This window comes from Martes martes, assembly GCF_963455335.1.
Source record: "Martes martes genome assembly, chromosome: 3".
Lineage (NCBI taxonomy): Eukaryota > Metazoa > Chordata > Mammalia > Carnivora > Mustelidae > Martes > Martes martes.
Genome location: NC_137890.1, coordinates 119,983,333 through 120,002,004, shown reverse-complemented (window position 1 = coordinate 120,002,004; position 18,672 = coordinate 119,983,333). Strand labels below are relative to the sequence as shown.

The 18,672-nt window shown below is 35.2% G+C and overlaps 1 protein-coding gene across 1 annotated transcript in view; it reads left to right on the top strand.

Moving 5' to 3' along the window:
- The window catches only part of ITPRID2 (ITPR interacting domain containing 2), an 88,055-nt gene that overhangs the window by 27,650 nt on the left and 41,733 nt on the right, over positions 1–18,672 (top strand). The window contains exon 3 of the mRNA XM_080798169.1: positions 16,296–16,397. The gene's annotated coding sequence lies outside the window, so the exon portion shown is untranslated. The remainder of the gene's footprint in view (positions 1–16,295; positions 16,398–18,672) is intronic.

Genomic DNA, 18,672 nt, shown 5'->3' with positions numbered 1-18,672 from the left:
AACAAAAAAAGATTATTGGATATTTAAAAATGAGCACCTTCCTATCATTTCACGTAGAGGAAAAGAAATGATACTGGTTCTATGTATTTGAAATACAATGTTAAAACATAGCAAATTAGTTTCAAACAAATTTCTTTTTTTTTTTAATATTTTATTTATTTGACACAGAGAGAGAGAGATCACAAGCAGGCAGAGAGAGAGAGGGGAGGAAGCAGGCTCCCTGCTGAGCAGAGAGCCGGACGTGGGGTTCAATCCCAGGACCCTGGGATCATGATCTGAGCCGAAGGCAGAGGTTTAACCAACTGAGCTACCCAGGTGCCCCTCAAACAAATTTCTTATTTATGATAGAATAAACTATACAGAGGGTCATAAATAATATTAAATATTATATGTTTTATATTATTATATATTTATTACATCTATTATACATATTATAATATTGAGATATTACCAAATCTCCTCACATTAGAAACATGAAATAATTTTTACCCACTATCATATTAGAAAAGCATCCTGATATATTTGAAGGTAGATAATACCCTTTTTACCTATGAACAGTTAAATATCTCATGTTTTAGTCCTACTGCGTTTCACTTACAGATGGAAATACTTCTCGTTTTTCCCCCAGCCTTATTGAGATATAATTGGCATATAACTTGTATAAGTTTAAGGTGTAAGACATGTTGAGTTGAAACATTTATACATTGCAAAATGATTACCACCAGTAGTGCTGGCTAATACCTCTAACACATCACATAATTGTGGTGAGAACATATAAGATCTACTCATTTAGCAGTTTGTAGGTATAATACAGAATTATGAGCTATAATCACCATGCCATAAAATAATATCCAGAACTTACCCATCTTTAACTGGAAGTTTGTACCCTTTAATCAATACTTCTAGTTTTTAAAGTGCTTTCCCATGTATTTGATCCTCAAAAATCTCAATATATAAAAAGATGTTATATGCAACATATAACATATATAACATATTAATAACAACCATATATACAATTATGTTACATATATAATATCTAGAGAGAGTGGGAAATGTGGTTCAAAATCATCTTTATTAAACTGAGAAAATGAAAAAAATGTTCATATGTTCTATAACTAGTCAGCAAACTACGGCCCAGAGGCCAAATCTGACCTACCACCCGTTTTTGAAAATAAAGTTTTAATAAAAGATAGAACTACTCATTCATTTACATATTGTTATGACTGCTTTTGTGATACATGGCAGAATTGAGTGGTGACCATTAGGCTCAAAAAGCCTAAAACTTTACTAATCTGGCCTCTTAGCAACAACAACAAAAAGTCTGACCTTGTTATGCCCAATTTATCCTTAAAAATGATATTTAAAGAACTCATTTAAAACTTTTTCTCATTTTATGATCTCAAATTTAATAGTATGTAATATGTCATATGCACATTTTCCATGAGAAATCTGAATACCATGGAAGGTGAAATAGAGAATTTCACAGCATTTAGTGTTAATATCTTATTTACAATACAGGAAGGAGCATATCAAAATATTTATACTTATAATAAAATAATTAGGGAAGCTCTGATTATTGATAATGATATAACCAGCATGAAATCAGAGAGGTAAAAAAAGTCTCCTCTTAAGGTGGAACTAATATAGTTTTAATTTAGTATAGCACACAATTCCCTTTCTACCAACATTTAAGATTAGCTTGTACTTAGTTAGCTAGCTCTTAATAGAAGCAAATACTAAATAATTCTTTCAGACTTAAAATACACACTAAGGCTTATTGAACCCTACTTTTGAACACAATTTCCTATTAGGGAATTTTCCACTTGTGTACAAATATCTGGCTCTATTTTCTTTAAAAACATCCTCTGCAGAAAAGATGTGCTATAATTCTATTAGATCTAATATAAAATTGTACCAAAGATAATAGATTCTTACCAGCTGAACATACAGATGAATTAAATATAGATTTGCTGGAAGACATACGTAACTTTAAACTATTGCCTGCCCCTTGATTTTCTACTCTTAAGATATTTAACTTTAGAGAAACTGGAAAAGTTTCTCTTTATTATTGCTAGACCCCCCTTTATTATTGCTAGAAATTTCAGGGAAATTTAATTTGGAGAATAAAATAAAGAACTGATGTAGATAAATGAAACACAAACATATAGTAAAGTTAGAGATTTTTTTAAATGAAACTACATTTTAACTGTCAGAATGTTTTGCTTTTAGTTTTTATTTTGATGTATTTGAACTATTGAAAAATAATGAGGTCTTTTCCTTAAAGTCCCTAAACTTAACATTTTTCTAAAAAGGCATATGCAACCAACTTTCAAGTGTCTTCTTATGACCGTACTATAATTCTTGCAGGTCTTAACAACAGTAAGAGTCCAAAAACTCATTCTATATCTTATGAGCATTACCTCCATTTTTTCTTTTTGCACTACCTTTATTCATTTTTCCTTATTTTGCTTAATTAAACCAAATAAAAACACTGATGACCTACTAAATGCAAGGCATGGATACAGTTTGAAAGAAAATCTTACTTGATATTCTCCATTAGTTTGGCACTAGATACTTTTCCCTCAAAGACTGGTCAATAGGGACAAGGTTGAAGAGAGCCAAGGTAAAGAACTATTATCTATTTGTCCCGTTTCTTCTTCTACCTCAGTGATTTCGATAGCTTTTTAGCAGGTTCCTTTTAAGAAGAAACACAATGTCACAATAGACATAAAAAGTTAATTGCTAAGTATTCCATAAATGTTAGCCCCCCCCCCCTTATCTTCTTTATCCTTCCCTTCTACTTCAGGCTTTCTTACCCTTGCCAGACTACTCCTCCTCCCCACCCACCAATAATAGAACTTTTAAAGCTGGTTGATACTGGTTCTGCAGGAGGAAGGAAAGAAAGTATGACTAGGAATCTCTCACTGCTTCTCCAGGCAAAAAATTTCTCCACTGATTCATTTCAGATCTCATTTGCTTTTTTGACAATTTAGTGATATGTTAAAAACACTTGCTGTATCACTAAAATGATAATTATACTGTAGTTCCACATTATGCTACTCATTAATTTGCAAGTTCCTGGGTATCAGAAACAAAATCTCAGTACTCAATTCCTATCTGGGTCAGAGTACAACATAACTATTTATTGAATGAATAAAAATGTGCACCGACTGAATGATTCTTAATTTAAGTGTATTTAAAATCTTTTGTAACCTTCTAGTAATGAGGGCAGTACGGTAAAAACACATTAAATTTTCAATAAGTTGTCTATATATACCACTTTAATTTGGAAAGTTTAATTCACTAGAAGTAACTTTATTTAACAATAAATATTTCTAAAATTATATGTTTATTTACATACATATATACATATACATGGGTTAAATGGTTTTTTTAATTGAGATTTTCATGTTATACATCTATTTTGTAAAATGAAAAACTTTGGTAGAAAGATTAGAAGCATCAAAAACTTTTGATTAAGCTAAACTGAAGGCAAGGGACTTTTACATTGATAGCTGAGTCAAGTTTATCTGCTGGGGAAGCCAGGAATTCTTAAAAAATTATAGACAGCAGTTAGATGTAAGTACTCTGCAGTTAAAAGCAGCAGTAGTTTATTTAACAGCTCCTTTGGAATCAAGAAGTACTTACTGTTTTGGTTTTTGCCGACTTTTTCCATTTACAAATGAATCAGTGCCCATTTGAAATAGTTTCAAAATACAGTCAAAATGAAATGTCCCAAGTTCACCAATGTATTTTATTAACTGGAATGATAGTACTCTTTAATGGTATTTTCCTGATACTGAGTTTGTGTATTTCTTCACACATTCTGTAAATGAACACCTGCCAAAATAAATATCTATTATATTTATACCAGATTGTTTCTATGTAGGAACATTATGTTACACTGCTTGCTTTCTTGAAGGAATACAAAAGGCTAGAAGTTGTGAATGTTGACTACAAACTTTGGTTTCTTTTTTTGAAATGCTACCTCAAACTAGAATTTTCAAAACTGAAATTTACTGATATTAAAAGGTACTCACAAAACAAAATCTAGGTAAACCAAAAAAAAAAAAAAAAGTTCAAATCTATAACCAACCCTCAATACTAATTTTTATCAAACATCTATCAGTTTTTGTCCTAAGAAAGTATCTCAAAGTAATGACCCAATAAAACAATAGAACACCAAAATAGGCACAAATTTTTTTCTCATTTGTTTTGAGTGTGGTGCTTTGTAATTTCTATGAATGGTCTCTGAAGATCAAGTTCACTGTTTTTAAAATTGAGGAAAGAGACTTGCTCAAGCCTGAACAAAGAGAAGACTGCAGAGCCAAGGCCAGGGTTTCTGCAGTTTCTACAAAGGGCCTCCAGAGTTTCTCCAAGGAGCATCAGGAGCCAATGGTGGGGCTGTGTAAGGGCTAGGCAGGCAGGACCCTCACGTTCCCCATACACACTGCATTCTCTTTAACAAGTGTTGCTCAGCTTGCATCTCTGACATATTTGAAATTCTGGGTAAGAATGAGCTTGAAAAGAAGAATTGTGCTCCTAAAAATAAATAATTGAAAACCACTGTACTATCTCATGCCCCATAGGAAGAAAACATGGGGACCCAAATTTGAAATGATGTCACTGTTAGTAGCTACCATGAGAAACACTTAGAAATTGCATTTCAGGGGCGCCTGGGTGGCTCAGTGGGTTAAAGCCTCTGCCTTCGGATCAGGTCATGATCTCAGGGTCCTGGGATCAAGCCCCACATGGGGCTCTCTGCTCAGCAGGGAGCCTGCTTCCCTTCCTCTCTCTCTGCCTGCATCTCTCCTTACTTGTGATCTCTGTCAAATAAATAAATTTTTAAAAAAAGAAAAAGAAATTGCATTTCAAAATAAGGGAAAAGGGGTTCTGAATGTAGTTTCTGTAAAAGTAAAACCTTTCTTTTTTTTTTTTTTTTAATACTGTGGTTATTGACTTGGTGGTTCTAGAAATTTGAATCCTACAGAAATGAACAATGAATAAACAAAGTTTGGTAGAGGAACTTCCAATATGTTTCAAAATACCAGGACAGCCGGAGCCTACAGAAAAGCATAAGAATAAACTAACAGAAATTAGAACAATGGAATGCTTTATGGACATATTGACAGTAAGAGCAACATATGGGCAAAACACTAGGGAAAAGATTTCTGGAAACGAGGTGCTCAAGTGAGAGTAGAGGTAAAGGAAATGACATTCCTGGTGGAGGGAACAACAAAGCTGAGGAAGAGAAAGCATGTTTATTGAAGAGAAAGATCCAAACAGAGAGGAGTGTATGTGTCAGTGAGGTATAAGCTTGAATTGGTAAAATGGGGTTATTTTGAAGAAGTACTTTGAAGGCAATAGAAGATGACACTGAATTTAAAGTATGCAAAAGGGGCAATGGGTACTACCTTTGGTACTCAGCAAGTGCTTTAGTGCTAATAAGCCAGCAGTATATTCTGCAAGGCACTTTTCTTTTACTGTCTTAAATTACTGGTAGTAGAAGTATCAAAAGATACAAGATTGTTTTCATAGATTTATTTTTTTAAGATTTATTTATTTGAGAGAGAGAGAGTGTGTTTGTGTGTACATGCAAGGATGGCAGGGGCAAAGGGAGAAAAACTTTAAGCAGACTCACCGCTCAGCGTAGAGCTCCATGCAGGGCTTGATCTCATGACCCATGAGATCATGACCTGAGCAGAGAGAGGTGGACACTTAACCAACTGAGCTACCTTGGTGCCCCTGTTTTCACGGATTTAAAATCACATATGCAATGGACACAAAGATACATTTTATATTTTTGCAATTGTGCTGGCAAAAAAATAAAAAATAATAAAATAAGTAAGAGGTAACTTAGCCATACTCCATGACCTAATTCATCTCTTTATCAGATTATGTATCATATATAATTTTTAGTTTTTAATCATCTTTTTTTTTTTTTTTTTTGAGAGAGGGAGTGCACATGAGCGCGTGGGGAAGGGAGGGGAAGAACAAAGGGAGAGGGAGAAAGCATCGCAAGGAGGCTCCATGCTCAATGTGGCGCTCCATGTGAGGCTTCATCCCAGGACCCTGAGATCATGACCTGAGCTGAAATCAAGAGTCACATACTTAACAGACTCAGTACCCAGGTGCCCCCATCATTCTGCCCCACCCCCCCTTTTTAAAGATTTTATTTATTTGAATGAGAGAGAGAGTGAGCACAAGCTGGGAGTGGGGACAGAGGGAGAGTGAGAAGCAGACTCCCCCCTTAGCAGGATGACCAATGTGGGGCTCACTCTCAGGACCCTGAGATCATGACCTGAGCCGAAGGCAGCTGCTCAACTGACTGAGCCACCTAGGTGCCCACTTATCAGCCCTTTTTAAAGCATTTGGGAAATAAGAAAGTTTGTTTAATAGTAAGTGCTCTGGGTTTGAGAAATATTTAAAATAGCCTCTCCTGGGGCAGTGTAGAAATATTTGTATACATTAGAAAAATAATGGATATTATTAGACAGTTAAAACTGAGGAAAGAAAATTCTTTAGAAAATTTTGAATTAAATGATACTGGAGAAGTGTTTTTTTCCATTTATAGCTTTATTTTTGTTTCTTCACTATGTAAGATGTGGAGGCAAAATTTTACCTAGTATAATAAAATAAGTATTATAAAAAAATAATCTATGAGCTAGAAATATCCTTCCAAGGTCATATCAATGAGCCGTCTTTAGAAAGAGTTTATAGTATGATTATTAATTTTTAGGGAAAAACATATACCATTTTTTAAAAAGTAATACATCCTGTATATACATAAAATAGATTTCAAATGAAATTATCTCACAAAGATTTTTTAACTTCTAAATACATTTTTTCAATCTCTAGTGTCTTCAGACCACAAAGCCGAAAATGTTACATGTTTCCTCCCCTCCTTTCTTTCTCTTTTCCCAAGTTCATTGTGGAGGTCTGTGGCTATGCATGCATGCATGCACATGCCTTTGGTTCTTTCTAAAATCCGGTACAGAGAAAATTATTTTTTAAAAAGATTATTTATTTATTTGACACAGAGAGAGAGATCACAAGTAGGCGGGGGGGGGGGGGGGGCGGCGCGCGATTGGGGAGCAGGCTCCCTGCTGTGCAGAGAGCCTGATGCTGATGAAGGGCTGGATCCCAGGACTCTGAGACCATGACCTGAGCCCAAGGCAGAGGTTTAACTCACTGAGCCACCCAGGTGTCCCAGGAAAATTATTTTTTTAAGGAGCAAATTTTTTTTCCTTCTTGGGAGTTACCTGGTTTTGCTGGGTAAACACTGTGATACGCTTGTTGAGAGGTGTGCATGGGAAGTCTGTCAGGAGGTATGCCTGACTGAGAATAGTGGTTATTGGACAGTATTCTAAAATGAATGGCTACTATAACTGCAGTGTTTTTGTTTTTCTTAGAAAGCAGGTTTGGAAGGAGAGCTGAATTGCATTTAAATAAGACTATTAGGAGAGGGAAGAGAGGAGAGTGGCAAAATGGCTGGTTTCAGATCAGAACGTGGTTTTGAAGAGTAATGATATGCCAGATAATGTTGATCATAAAATTTTTGGTAACCTCACTCCATTTTCCAGTTCTGACAGCTAACTTCTGCAGCTCCTGTTCCGTGCAGCTAGATCTGCCTTGTGCATGAGCAGGGGAGAAAAATCAGAGGCTTCTTGATCTAAGAACCTCTGGATTACTCATAAGCATAAATGCGCACACACGCTTGCAGAACTGTGCACGCATGCACACAAATGCATATAACCATTAAAAATGTTCCTGCCTGCTGGCATAAGCCATTTTCCCTTTGACCAGGGGAGGTCAGTTCTTTAAAGATCACTCTGTTCTTCCAATTGCTGTGGTTATACTCATAGTAAAAAACTGAATTTTAAGAGCATGCACAAATTTATTTGGCCCTCTGATAAGCCACTAGAAACAGATGGAAAATGACAACTTTTGGGGGCTTCCAGGGACACACAACCTGTGAATATAGTCATTTAGAAATTTTCCATCATTTATCTTGTTTTCTTTTGCCCAAGATTACTTTGTACTTGTGGGATATTAAGAACGAAAGCTATATACTTATATGGATAAAAGACTTCATTCTCATTCCTCTTTATAATTCAAGAAACATCACATCAAAGTTGTCGTATTAGTTTTTCACAGTGGTGGTATTATGAATATAATTCTGCTAATTCTTAAAACAAGCAACTACTGTCAGAAAAAGCCTTTTGTTACATAATTAACTTTAACACTGGATCATTTTTCTTGTTTGGTCTTATTGTTAGTGCCTATCTTTATTTCACATCTACTTTTGTCCTATAATAACTAATATTTTCTGAACTAGAATAGATCTTAGAGATCATCTAATCCAGCTAAACTGTGCAGAGAAAGACATTTCATCTTACATATTTCATGAAAATAACTTTTATGGAGTACTACACAAAGATGGATAACTTTGAATCCTGGAAACATAGATGTATTTCATACTAAAGAACTTTCACAAAGAAACCTTTTGAAAATACTAATTAGAATTTGTAAGTTGATACTTAGGGATGAACAATATGTGCATTGACTTGCTCAATGAGAGGGCTGACAGGACTGTGTTAGTTAAGATGCCTTTGGCTGTAAATAACAGAAAATGCAATAAGAACTGGCTTAAAACTAAGGAATATTTATCTGATGCTAAAATGTTTTGAGTTGAGGTTGTCCCCAAGTTGGCTAATTCAGCAGCTCAATTACTTCATCAATGACAGGATCTATCTAACTTCCCATTTTGTCATCCTGAGTATCTAGGGTTGTCAGATTAAGTACAGGACATAAAGTTAAATTTGAATATTAGTTAAATGATATATATTAGTTAAATGATATAATGATAAATTAGTTAAATGAATATTAGTTAAATGATATAATGATTGTCATATATTCATTATCTGAAATTTCATATTTAGCTGGGTCCCTGCATTACTGTTTCTCAAATCTGGGAAACTTATTAGCATCTTGGTTTTTCTTTCTAGGCTAGCTCCACTTATTATCACAAGACGGCTACCTTATCTCTTGGTGTCATATGTATATGCCAAAATTCAGTGGCATAATAAAGATTTGGTTGCTAAGGAAGAAGGTAGAGGAGTGGTGGTTTGGTAGGTAACCAACAATAAAGGTCGCCAGGCAAATCTGAAATTTTGTTGATCGAAACATAATTTCCTCTAATATTAAGCAGTTAATTGTATCATAATATGTAATTCAGCCTGCCTTCTGATTCAAGGATAGGACTTCTTTTCTGTAAAAATCTATCTTTTGTTTTTGAGTCTCTTTGTTGGAACTGGGAAAGCCCCTATTACTGACTGCATCTAAAATAACAATTTTTATTGAGAATTCTGAACTAAGGGAGAGCATGGCTCATTTGCACATTTCCCCTTTCCACATTATTCATAGGGCACATTTAAGAGGCTTTCCATGTTCATGGTTGCTGGTTCTTTCCTGCTCCTTTATGTCAGTTGTTCACATTATGCATGGCCACATTATACCTCCATTTCCTATGTTCTCTTCCCCCTTCTACTCTCCCACCTTTAAAAACTTAAAATATCCATAGGGCCCTATTTGTACTTAAATAATAATGGTTTTATATGGGCTAGATAAGCTAATCTGTGTTAATATTTACTTTACTAATGTGTTGTACCTCTGAGGTAATTTAAAGCTTTAATCATTTCAACAGTTCAACCTCTTTAAAAAGCTCTTCAGGAATGCTGCCAATGTCGGCATCTTAATGGCACGGCACTTTTGGCTTCTCTATCACATTCCCAGAGGCAGGTGGCTACAGGGAAGCTTGGCCTATATGACTCCACTGCTTGGAGTATGTTCATTATGTCTGTCTGGTCTCTCTTATGCCATCTTTTATTCCCTCATCACATTCACACTGCAATCCACTGGTTTCTGCAGTCGTTTTCTCCACCCCATTTCATGTCTCATCTTGAGTGATTCATAAGTGACTTCAGTATTTATAGATGTGCCCCACCCAACACCCTAGATTCATTATTTCTTGACCTCTTCTGCTGCACTGGCCTTTAACTTCTTTGGACTTCAGTGATCTACTACCAGTGCCATATTCCATTGCTACCTCGCCATTCCCAGCAACTCTTTACCCTTCTTAATGACACTTCACAATGTTACTCTCTTATTCTGAGTCCCTGCTGTTTTCCGTGTTCCCTCTTCCTTACCTCTATCAAACTATTTTATTTCAAAGGAACCTAAACCTTAAGACTATAACAAAGATTCAAGTCTCTGAGCCCCTACATGAACCGGATTCTCTCCATCCTGCCCTATATCTTCCATCTAACCCTGCATGCCATGGTTTATCTCATCAACTAATCTCAACTTCTATCACACTCAATCTCTAAACTCCTATCCTGGATTGGTGTAAAATTTTGTTTTTTGAAATTCAGCACCTATGTACCTAAACCTGCTAAGTAAAGGTAGGCCACTGCCATTGATCAACAATGCAAAGAAGATAAGATCATGGACTCTGGAGCTAGCCCACAAAAGCTCAATTCCAGGATCTTCCACTTATTAGCTGGGTACCCTTAGAAAAAAAGCATAACCACTTTGTGCCTCATTTTCTTCATCTGCAAAGAGGGGATAATAGTCAACATATCTCACAGACATATTATGATGGATAAATGAGCTGATATTTAAAAGGTGCCTAGAGTAGTATATAATGGTTAAATAAATATTTTACTTTTCCCTTAGTTTTGTTTCCATTTTTAATAACAGCTATGCCAAACCTTCACTCTTAAATTCTCCAACCAGCTCATGATCCATTACTTCAGCAGAAGATCTGGCCTAATTCTTAGAGTATATATAGGACATTAGGTGCGAACTCCTTTAAATTATCATCCACTGGGGGCGCCTGGGTGGTTCAGTTGATTAAATGTCTGCCTTTGGCTCAGGTAATGAGCATCAGATTCCCTGCTCAGTCGGGAGCCTGTTTCTCCCTTTCCCTTTGCCTGCTGCTCCCCCAGCTCATGTGTTCTCTCTCTCTCTCTGTGTCAAATAAATAAATAAAATCTTAAAAAAAATTATCTTCTCCAGAAAATTTAACTACATTGGTACACTGTATGTCTTTCTAATCTAAAAGAAAGAAACGACCTAAATGAAATAAATTTTCCTCCCTTTCTTAAGATCTTATCCCTCAAATACCTAACATTTTCTGTGTATATTTAAGCTTTTCTACTTGCTCTTGTCTTTAACCAATAAACATGGTTTACTCCTCAAAAAATAACCAGAAATCCTTCTTCAACTCTGTATTTCCTCTTTGCTGTTTTCCTATCTTCATCCTGTTCTTCATCAGATGTCTACATTTACTGTTTCTATCTTTACTTCTCTCATGACTATTCTTGGCAAATGATAGTAATTATAAGAAGGTCTAATATCAAAATTAAGTGGAAATAAAGTCAGAGGGGTCAAAACTTTAGAACCTGGCTTTTGCCCAACCTTATCCAGACATAGATACTCATGATCTTGAATGACCATATATCTATATAATGGTTTTCTTGCTCTTTTGTTCTGTCTTAACTAATTAATTGTTTTAGTTTGACTGCCCCTGCTGTTTCCTGTTTCCCTCTTCTAAAACAAAACCAGCCCCACAGAGTCCCACTACAATCAAGGCTTCACTGTTCACTATTCCACCACAATTATTATCAAGGGTAGCAACAACATCTGTACTGCCAAACCAAGAGGTCAATTCTCAGTCTTCATCTTAATCAACTTCTCAGGAAGTTGGTAGAGTTGATCATTTCCTCCTCTTCAAAACCTTTTTTTCAGTGGCCTTCAAGATACCACTTCTCTTAGTTCTCTTCCCATTTTGCTAGTTATACTAGTTGATCTTTCTTAGCTTCTTTTGCTGGATTCTTCTCACTTATCTGCCTTTAAAATGTAGAGTACTCCAAGCACTATTCTCAGACATCTCTTATTACCATTCTTCATCAATTCCCCCTTGCTGACCCCAATTAGTTTTTTAGCTGTAGATACTATTTACATGGTGATGACTCTTAAATTTATATTTCAGTCCAGATTTTTCCCTTGAACTTGATATTCATGTATCTAAATGCCTATACAACATATTCCCTTGGATGTCTAACAGGCTTTCAAACTTAATACATTCAACAAACTTTTGTTTCCCCCCAACTTTTTCCACCCTTAGTCTTCTCCATCTCAGCCAGGGAGAGTGTATAAACGTAACAGAGGGGAGCTCTGTGGGGAACACAACAATAAAGCTGATAAAAGAATGAAAACCAGTGAAGGAGACTGAGAAGTAGAAGAAGAGGAAAATGTAAGATCAAGAAAGAAATGAGAAGAATAGCCAATCCTGGAAAAGGTATAAAAATAACTATAAAGTGAGGGCTAAAAATGATCCAGAGGATTAACATTTCAGAAATCATCGATGACCACTGCTTTGGTATACTGGGAATAGTTTACTTGGGAAATAGAAACATGGCCGTCTAGTGTTAGTAAGTGCAAGCACACACATACCTTACAAAATTTAAGCCAAATATTCATCCAGAGTTTCAGTTCTGTACTGTATTTTTGAATGCTTTGGGCTACCTTTCCATCAGTATAACTTATAAGGACCTCATATCTAATATGTCCTATAATGAACTCATTTATTTTCCTTTCTCTGTTCTCCTTACTCCTAAACAAATTAATACCAAATACCAAATTTTCCTAAATTCTCTCTGATGTTGAACAACACCAATACCTATTCATGTACCTACAGTAGAAAAAACCTTAAAGATCATTCTGTTTCTTTCTTTCCACCCATTTCCAATTTGTCAAATTTGATGGAAGCCCCTAATCTCACCAGCCTAACTTGAGTATCTATTGGCCTCCGTATCCTCAAGCCCCATACTAATAAGCGTTCTAACTGGCTCCCTTGCCTAACAACTTCCTATGCCCAGCTCTTTCAGCTATATAGTTATTAGTTATCTTGCAATAAAGCACTTTAGTTAAAAACTGAAAGGTGCTTCTGACTTCCCAATTGCAATAACACAATCTTAGAATAACATACCAAGGCTTTTGAAATTTGGCTCTCACCTACCATTCCAACCTCACTTTATGACAGTTCCTCACTTGCCTTAACATAATCAAACTGAAGTACATCGCAGGGGGCTTGCAAATATTTCCCATACTTCTGTCTCTGGAATAAATAGCTAGAGTTTTCAAGGTTCAAATAACTTTTTCTTCTTAAATTGTAAATACAATTTCAGAAAGTTTGGAAAATAAAAGAAAAAAGCCATAATATTGTCATTGTAATGTAACATCTTTGTTTCCCTCCTAATAGTAAACATAATTTTGCATAATATTCTTGCATAGTTAGCTATTCCTTGTCATGGTGCAGAAAAAGAATATCAGAAACGCTATCATATTATTTTGAGGAAGGAAAAAAAATAGAAGAAAAAAAGGGTGGGGACAAAACATAGCTATGAATAAGGTTTAGAATGCATACCATGATGACCTACTCATCTACCATGGGTGAGCCACACATTTGGCTTTCAATTTTCTAGTAACCAATGTTAAAAACAGAACTTTGTTTGTTATCCAAGTCCCAGTGTCCATGAGATTGGAATAAACTGTCCCAGTAACTTCAACTCATCTTGGAACAAATTCTGTAAAAAGACATTTCTTCTGAGTTTCTCCTAAAGAGAACACCAGGTGATATACTTAACAACTTCTGGGAAGACTCCTTATTAGAAAAAACACATCTCATTTCACATCATTGCTCATATTGAGAGTCAATATAGATTGATGCCATTTCACAAATCAGAGTGATTTTGTAAAAACCATCTTTTTGGAAATCATTTGATACTATCAAGATACCCAGATCTTTGCTGGTCTGCTTTAAATCATGGCTAAATATTAACACATTGAAATACTCACATATAGTATATATTAGTCACACTAGTGGCTGAATTTTACCTGTCAATAAAACTTTCTGAATCACATTTTTCTTAAAAATGGAATTTTAAATAGTTCTTGTAAAAGGTAAAATCTTAAAACTTCAGGTCTCCTATTGGGCAGTTAAGTCTTAGTTGGAAGACTGGACTTTAGGTTAAGAAGTAAAAATTCTCTCTTCTTGAGCATGAGTGTGATTCCCCCTGAGAAAACTCGTGGCTGGGGCAGGGATGCTACAGTCTTGGGTTTTTATATCTAACAGAATATAGGATGTTATCCTAGAAGGACTCAAAATTAGTTGAATAAAACACTCCAGTTTGCAGAGATTCTCACTGTCCCCAGCCTTGAGTCCTCTCCACAAAGATAACTAGGTACAGCAACAAATTTTGGGCCAGAGGTATCACCTTTACTGATAAATTGTAATATTACATGTCCTTAAGAAGCTTAGATACTAAAATCTTTGTTTTTACATTCTCTGAGTTTTTTAGAACATTTGATAAGATAAAAGCAGTTTTTCTACCTTTGCCTTTATCAGTGTTTGTAGGGTTTTGAGATATGGATTCCTGTCCCTAATTAATTCTGTCACTAACTGGATGGACAACCATGAGCAGGCTACTTAAAGTTTCTGAGCTCAGTTTCCCTCGCTTCGTAAAATGAGGGAGTTGTAGTAGGTAATTGGCTCCATAGGATTCCTTCCAGTTCTTTTTTTTTTTTTTTTAAAGATTTTATTTATTTATTTGACAGACAGAGATCACAAGTAGGCAGAGAGGCAGGCATAGAGAGAGGAGGAAGCAGGCTCCCTGCGGAGCAGAGAGCCTGATGCGGGGCTCGATCCCAGGACCCTGAGATCATGATCTGAGCTGAAGGCAGAGGCTTTAACCCACTGAGCCACCCAGGCGCCCCAAGCAGTAAAGCGCGGAGGCACCGCTGGGATTCGAACCCAGGATCTCCTGTTTACTAGACAGGCGCTTTAACCAACTAAGCCACGGCGCCCACCGGATTCCTTCCAGTTCTGAGTCACACTGACCCTCTGCCCATCAGCTACAGGGGAAGAACTCCTCAGTCTGAAGAGAGTAAGTGGTTAGTTACTAATGTTTCTCTAACAGTGGATCTGGAATACTAGGTGACAGTCACACATTTTAGGTGAGAGCATAGACTTTGCAGGGGAAAAGTCCTGGTTCTAAGCTGCCACTTACTAGTACATGGCCTGGGGCAAGAATTAACCTCTCTGAAGCTCAGTTTCCCTGACTATAAAGTGAGAATAATACAAGCCCTTATAGGGTTGTAGTGTTAAACGGGACACTATAAATCCAGCCCTAAAAGTACAGTGTCTGGCACAAAGCAAGTGCTCAATCAAATGTATCCACTTTCAACATTGTTGTTTCCTTGGGTCCACTGAAATAATTGCTCTTCTAACAGCATTTCTCCAAACTGAGTATCAGCACTATTATAGTTATAGTATTTAAAGGTTTTTAAGGTGCCAACTTGGCTGACTAGTAAAAAAAATTGGAAAGACACCGGCTCAGGGGATTTTTAAAAAATTAACCAAAACAACCTGTGTGTTGACCTTTACCCTGTAGTTCTTTTATATAATAACAACCTATTAATAGACATAACTTTAAGCTGTTTGATTTAGTGCTAATGTAATCCAGGCCAAATATGCTACCTTTCTTGCCTGCTACGAAGAAATTTAATGGAAGTTTTCTTCATTTTTCTGTTTGATTTGAAATAAAATTGTGGGGAAGTTCTTAGTTTTGGGTTCCCATCAATAGATATTTAGTCCCTTTAACTTTTGATCATTTGTTGACTATATTTAAATACAACTAAATGTGATAAAATCATTCTTAGATTATTGAGATAAGTTTTGAAGGCTGTATAAGTACTTATTTTATAATTTAAAAACAATTGCCTAACCATAAAAGAAAAGGAAAAAATTCCCCAAATGTGGGAAACCAGAGTTCTTGGCTATGCTCTTAAACTACAGCAGGAAATATGTGTTTGTTTATTATGACCCTAGTGCTTTCATAGCCAGATTAATTTCAAACACAGAGTTTTCATTCCTTTTAACCCATAATTGTCACCCTGACTTGTGGAAACTGATAATTTGCAGGGAGTTCAAGGAGAACATTTGCATAGTTCCATCTAATAGAACCTGGATTGTCCCATAGCTTAGAGATAGACCCTTTGTGACCAATTCTAACCATAGGGCCGCCTACAGGCTGTGTCAGTTACCACAGAGTAACTTTCTGGATCAACCTGTGTTGAAGGTGGCTTTCATGGACTGTCAAATTTTATAGCAAAGAAATTCTGAATTATCACTATAGGTTTAAGACTCTCTCCTTATTGATTCTTTCTAGGTTTCTCCTCATTCATGAGATGTGAACCTTAACTGATTTGTACCAAGTTGTGGAAGAGTAATTACTTGTATTTCTGCTAGAAAGTTCTCTGCAGGATAAAGGGTGAGTAATATGTTATATAGATAGATAAAGAAGAATCTACACTGATTCATAAATCTTGAATACCTGATTGTTTAATATCTAAAATATATCAAGCCTTTTGTATTGACTTTCATTATATTAATTCAATTTCAAAAGTTTTTTTAGGAACTAGCTTATTATTTTCTGTCTCTATAGCTCTATTTCCTTTAATATTTTATTGTTTTGTTTAATTAACTCTCATGGAACTTCTCTTATTTTAGCAATTTTAAAGAATTGTTTACCAAATTTATATACAGCTTTCTAAAAACTGCCTATAATTATTATTAATTTGTCAAAATTGATTTAATTAGAATAAGAAGATTATTCAGTGGATACATCTTACAGCTTCTGAATTAAAGAATGACAAAAAGGGGAACTTAACTGATGCTAAGATATAAGGGATCTGCTGGTTCTACTCAGTATCACAGTGGTAGTTGAACTGAAATGTTTGTGTTTTGATGTCCCACCTGCTCAATCTTATACTTTTTGGTTAGTATGTTAAGAAAAATTGGTAGAGTTGAATGTAAGGAATAGACAAAAATGGTTTAGCAAAATCCTGTCTGAGTCTGGCAGAAATCCTGCTCTCTCCCCATTTTGTCCACCCTCAAACTTGCCAAGCCTTGTTCACTTTGGCTTTATTTTAAAAATGCATTTCTGGTGAGTGAGGAAAGGTTTTGTACTGTGTTTTCAATGACTCACCCAAAATAACTCCATTGAACTTGTAAACGGTCCTGTTCTGAATGCAGATTGTGTTTGTTCTGAGATGGGCATGAAGGAGCTGCAGAAAGGAGATTAGAGAAGGGAAATGTGGGAGAGGCAGTGCAGTTTATATTTATTCAGGTTTAGGCACACATAGAATTATTTTTAAAAAAGACATTGTGTATGTGTGCATGTATGTGTGTGTGTTAAAGAACTGTTTATGAGGTCAGTACCATTTAAAGCTTTTAAAGATACATTAGTATTAGATATGGTTCATGTAGTCACCAATCTCTTCTGATTCTTATAAAATGAGGTAGAAAAATTTACGTGTGAATATATAATTCCAAATATATGCATCGTGAAAATTTTTAAAGTGCTAAATGGCTTCAAATAGGGAATAATAATATATGTGATATAAGCCAGAAATCAATCTTAAAATAGGAAGAATATATCTATCAGGACATTGATCATATGATAGGACAGTGTTAAAACTGGGAAATGGAATAATGACATCTTCTTGTTTTGTTGTGTCAGCATAAAAATGTTTAATATCAAGTGGCATAAACTGAGTATTTAATACTGATAGATGTGCCTCTTCAAAAGATTTTATGTTTGAAAATGTCAGAGATCTTTAAAACAATATTTAAGGCAGAACTGAAAAGAAAAAGAAAAAAGGACTGATCTAAGTTTTCATGAATTCATGAAACAGACCAAATAAAGCTTATTCTGTTACATAATCTTGCTTCAGTCAATTGTTGATGAAGAATAGATGAGCTATTCTTACCTGTTGCTCAGAAACACCAAAGAAACGAGCCACTGGGGGAAAAAAACACAAGCTATCTACAAGGTTTTACCATGGAGAAGGTAAATTCAGCATTATGTAACAAACTGAAGAAATTGTGATCTGAGGACAGTGAAATGGATGATAAAATGACACCTCTTAGCATGCACAAATTAGAAAGTATGTAAATTTACCCAGATTATGTAAATAATCTGCAAGGCAAAGTTCCAGTGGTATTAACACCTGCTTCTCCTTCTGGTGTGTACTTGAGAAAATAAGGGAAATCAAAATAGCAGATTGTTATGCTATATTAATGCTTACTTAGGAGGATAATGAACTAGTATAATACTCCCTAAATTCTTCCTAATGTGGAAAAACCCTAAGGATAAATAATTGGTTCAAGATATAGACTATACAAATGAATTTTATTACTTTAAAATATATACAACTAGAAATACTTTTATGACTAATAATGACTTAAAGAAATATATCAGAAAAAAATCTCAAATCAGACTAACCACCTTTCCTCATTGTTCATTTATATGGTTTGTAAATAAACCTTTATTGTAAATAAACCAAGATTTATTTTCAAAGATTTCAGTCATGGAATAATATTTTCCTTTCATTCTCTTTTATCCTGTTGCAAATTATTCCACTGGTATCCCTGAAAATGTTAATAGCTATATTGAGCAGGCCCAAAAGATTTCATGTTCAAATGAATTTTAGAAATACTGGGTAAAATGAAGTTAACCAGCTTTCTTCTTTTTCCCCAATAAA